The 5,000-nt window shown below is 39.4% G+C and overlaps 1 protein-coding gene across 1 annotated transcript in view; it reads right to left on the reverse strand.

Annotated features, from left to right (window-relative positions):
• DNAH1 (dynein axonemal heavy chain 1) overlaps positions 1-5,000 on the reverse strand; it is a 5,225,710-nt gene that overhangs the window by 1,376,650 nt on the left and 3,844,060 nt on the right. The gene's annotated exons all lie outside the window — the stretch shown is intronic.

Raw genomic sequence — 5,000 nt, forward strand, 5'->3', positions numbered from 1 at the left:
GATGTTCTTTTGGTGATCTAAAGTGTTGTTTTTGCACCAAACATACCTTTTGGAATTGTGGCAAAAAAGTTCACCCTTGGTCTTATCAGACCATAACACACTTTCCCACATGCTTTTGGGAGATGATGTATTGTTTTGCAAATTTTAGCCAGGACTGGATGTTTTTCTGTGTAAGAAAAGGCTTGCAACCCTACCCCATAGTTCAGATGGGTCTATATCACTTCGACAAAACGGCAGAAGTTCGAACACCATATATTTGAACTTCTAACCTCGAAGTACAAAACCATTGAAGGCTTGGAACAGCGATTTTTTTCCCAGGGAAAAAAAATCGCTGTTCCAAGAAAACACACAGACAACACAAGCACACCAAAATAAATAATTCACACATATGCACTTCACAAAACCCTACTTCTAACCCTACACTAAACCGTACATACACTACTATCTATCCACTTACCTTAACTCAGTCCCTAACCCTAAGGTCCGTAACTACTGCACACTCACCTTACCCGCTCCCTAACCCTAAGGTCCGTAACTATCGCACACTTACCTTAACCTGGTCCGTAACCTTTGCACCACAGTGGAGGGAATAGTGAAGCCGCAGAAACGGCTCACCGAATTCTTTCCCTGGGAAAAAAACTCAGTGTTCCGCGGCTTCGCGATTATCAGTTTTCGAACTTCACAGTTCAAACATATGGTGTTCGAACTGCTGAAGTTTCGACGAACTGATAGGAACCCGTCCAGACATATGGAGAATATGGGAGATTGTTGTGACATGTAGTACACAACCAGTACTTGTCAGAAATTCCTGCAGCTCCTTCAGTGTTGCTGTAGGTCTCTTGTCAGCCTCCCTGACCAGTATTCTTCTTGTCTTTTCATCAGTTTTGGAGGGATGTCCAGTTCTTTGCAAAATCACTGTTGTCCCATATTTTGTTCACTTATTGATGACTGTCTTCACTGTGTTCCATAGTATAGCCAATGCTGTGGAAATTTGTTTGTACCCTTCTCCTGACAGATACCTTTCAACAATGAGATCCCTTTGATGCTTTGTAAGCTCTATGCAAACTATGGCTTTTGCTGTAGCAAGCAACTGAGTAAATATCAGGAAAATCCTACTGGGACAGCTGAACTTTATTTGGGGTTAATCAGAGTCTCTTTAATTGATGGCAGGTGTTTACCCAAGAAGACTGAATGCTGTAAATAAATCAAAAGGTGCTTCAACAAAGTATTAGTTTAAGGGTGTGCACACTTTGCAACCAGCTTACTGTCCATTTTTTATATTTTCCCCTAACAGATTTGTTTGTTTTTCAATTGAATTGTACAGGTCATAGGTCACATTAAAGGTGGGAAAACTTTTGAAATGATTTATTGTGGTCTCATGTTTTTATATCACAAAAACCTTGCATTTTAACAGGGGTGTGTACAGTTTATATATATATATATATATATATATATATATATATATATATATATATATATATATATATATATTCACTTCATAAGCCTGAAAGCCCAAAATCTTGAATTTCAAAAGAGGATACCAACACTTACTATATTTCAGCACAAATAAATAGAGAAACAAATAAAAGATAAACCATTTACCACTTCTCCAAGTATAAGCAGGGGCAGAAGCCCCCCCTGCACCCTCACATGGGGGGCTGTACCCCCCGCTACTTAAATATATCAACTCAGAGATCACACTCCACAATAAAATGGCAAACATACCATTATGTGTTTCATGACTGCCTGTTGTAACCTTAGTCAAATTTCCTTCTAACTTGCTATACTACAACATAACTCATGTTAGTGTAGTGAAGTGCAATCTCGGAGTTGATATATTTAAGTAGAAGGGGGTGTGGGGGACACAGTCCCCCATATGGGAGGTGCAGGGGGGCTTGCCCCCATCTTATACTTGGAGAAAAGTAATATGATTTGTCTTGTATTTGTTTCTGTATATGCTTCTGCTGGAATACAGTAAGTGTTGGCATCCTGTCTGTTTTCAGTATTCTGAGATTCTGTATTTTGAGTTTTTAGTCTTTTGAACTTTCAAGATTTGGTCTCAGTCTTTTGAAATTCAAGATTTTGGGCTTTCAGTCTTCTAAGTGAATCTATATGCTCAAAAGTGCAAATGTTAAAATATTGAACAGAAGTTCAAATGCTATGCTAATATCACAAAATCTGCTTTTTTGTAGGGGGTAAAGCCCCTTGCACCCAACACCCTCTGCTAAGTCTATATATAAACTCTGAGACTACATTATAGGTTCATAGGTAGGTACTAGGCTATCTGCCCAAGGGCATTTATAAGCCTAGCCAGAGTGTGTCAGCTTTCACCGCCCCATTGATTAATTAACTGATCCTATGTCAAGCAGAGCCAATGAAGTGATCCCAAGGGTGTATTTTCTGTTACCCATCCACTCGTCAAGGTTTCTCTTGAAGAGTGTTAGTGAGGGGCTCTGCCTGATGTAATTTGGAATTTTGTTCCAAAGCATGGGGAGTCTTTGTGACAGGAATCTATCCCTCCAGTGTGTTCTATTTATTGTTGTGGTGAGGTTTAGCTCACTAGAGTGCATGGCTCGCAGTGACTTGGATTTCTTTAGGTGGAGCATGTCCATCAATTCTGAGTTGGACGTGGCTTTGTAAGTCAGGCAGAGATCACCTCTGAGTAAGTGATATGCCACTGAGTACAGCTGGAGTTTTTTCAGTCGGGCTGCATAGGACATATGTTTGAGACCAGTAATCCTCTTGGTGAGGTACTTTTGTGGTCTTTCCAGCTGTTGGAAGTGTCTTGTGAGGTACATCCCGAATGGGGCATTGTACACTATGATGGGTCTAATGAGTGACGAGTAGAGGGGCACTATAACCTGTTTATTTCTAGATGCGAACCCTTTAGTAATTAGATGGGCCACATACAAGGATTTCCTAACTACTTTGGCAATATGATTGTCAAAGGAGAGATTACTATCTACCTGGGTCCCCAGATCTCTTATTACCTCTTCTGTATTAAGGGGGCTGCCACGTATGTGGTAATTCATGGGTGTTTTGTTTTTCCCAAACGGGATGACTATGCATTTTTTGGCATTTAGCTTGCGGCCATAACTTTGACACCAGGTGTCCATCTCAGTAAGGACCTATTGGAGGATGTCCGTGTCAGCTGGAGAGTCAATTATGGCTCCCAGTTTGCAGTCATCGGCGAACTTGGTTAGCCATAGTCCTCCTGTGTTTGCCTGTACTTCTGAGAACTATATGCCGAACAGTAGGGGTCCCAGGAGGATTATAGAGGGGAAAGGGACAAAACCCTAATCCCCGCTATACTGTAATCCCACAGAATAAAGACTCATGCCTTTCAAGCTTCTGTTTTTTAGCAAAGTGGGTTTGATGTTCTACCATTTACTCTTTTGAGCACTCAGTCTGTAGTCAGGGACCCAAATATCTATATATCTACACACACACACACACACACACACACACACACACACACACACACACACATACACACATATATATATATATATATATATATATATATATATATATATATATATAGCTAGATAGATAGATAGATAGATATAGATATATATAAGGTACAGTCCATACATTCAGTTGGAACCATCATGTCTCTCAAGCTACCTTGAGCCTGGGATTGCACACATTTTCAATTAACTTTTCACCAGTGAATCCATATTCTCTTTACAGTGATTCTTTATTTCTCCAACAGAATCGATGTATCTTAATCTAACCGTACCTATCACCTCTTGTTCAAATTGTGACTTTACTAATCTCAGTGGCAATTCCTTTATTTTTGTTATTGTTTCCTCAATATTTATAAAAATCAGCACACTAGCAGTGCAAAACACTTTCAAAGTAGTAGGGATGTCAATTTGTACTTCCACTTTTTTGTTTACACTCCGCTACTGCTTCTACATGCTTCAGAGTCACGTTGGAATAATTATGCCCAAGATACACAGGTTATCCAGACACTGATAACCTTTTACCATGTTTCTATACTTGCCAAAGTACTTACTCTTTCTTGTAGTGTGTCAAAAACTCAATCATTATAGGTCCTGGGTTTCTGGCTTCAGTCCTGGCAAGTGCTTCATCATTTAAACCCCAAATGAATTTTTTTGCAAGAGCTGCAGGTAACAGAATTTAGTGCCTGACAGCTGACCCATTTGGCTTCTCCTAGCTGTCTATAACAGCACATAACTGCAATTGCTTAAAGATGGTTTGTAAACTGCCAAACATTCTTTTAGCATTCAGTACCTTCAATAAGTTAGTAACTGGGTAGGTGCCCAGCTTACACCATCTTTGTTATAGCACTGTTAATCTATTCCACCATCTTGCATTTTACATACCCCATCAAATATGACCCTTCCTGCCTGACTGTAAAAAATGGGAATAAAGCCCTGACTATGCTCAAGATAACCTGAGTTTGAGTAGCAACTATGACACTGGAAAAGCTGGGTAGGGGGATGGGAGTCAACAGCTAACATCAACTTACCCATTCCAAAGACGGGGGGAGAGTGAGCCTGCTTCCAGAAAGCTGCTGCTCCAGAGAAAGCAAAGGCTTGGGTGACCTGTTGACTGAGAGAATGTAGGCTTGGTATACCAAGCTTTGCGCAACCCTAAGAGCTTAAATGTTATCTTTATCAGTGAATTAGTTAAAAATCACACTCGACCCCTCACATAACTTCTAAATTGTGCAAATTGCATTTTCATTACTATAACATGCGATTATAGCTAATGTGTGAATATAATTAATTGTTCTCTTATTTATTTCTGTATCACCTGATCGCATTTATGATTTGCCTGTATATTTATACTAGTATCCTGTCATTATTAAGTTATCTCTAACAAAGTATTTATTTCCTGCACATTGGCCCTGGTCCTAACTGAAAATGGTCTATGGATCACCAACCTAATGAACAAATTAAACAGAAACATAGATAAACAAATAAAGTTAAAATAAATAACCATAACCTAGGAAGAAGGTTTTAATTATA

This window comes from Protopterus annectens, chromosome 7.part0 (assembly GCF_019279795.1).
Source record: "Protopterus annectens isolate FY-2018-M chromosome 7.part0, PAN1.0, whole genome shotgun sequence".
Lineage (NCBI taxonomy): Eukaryota > Metazoa > Chordata > Ceratodontiformes > Protopteridae > Protopterus > Protopterus annectens.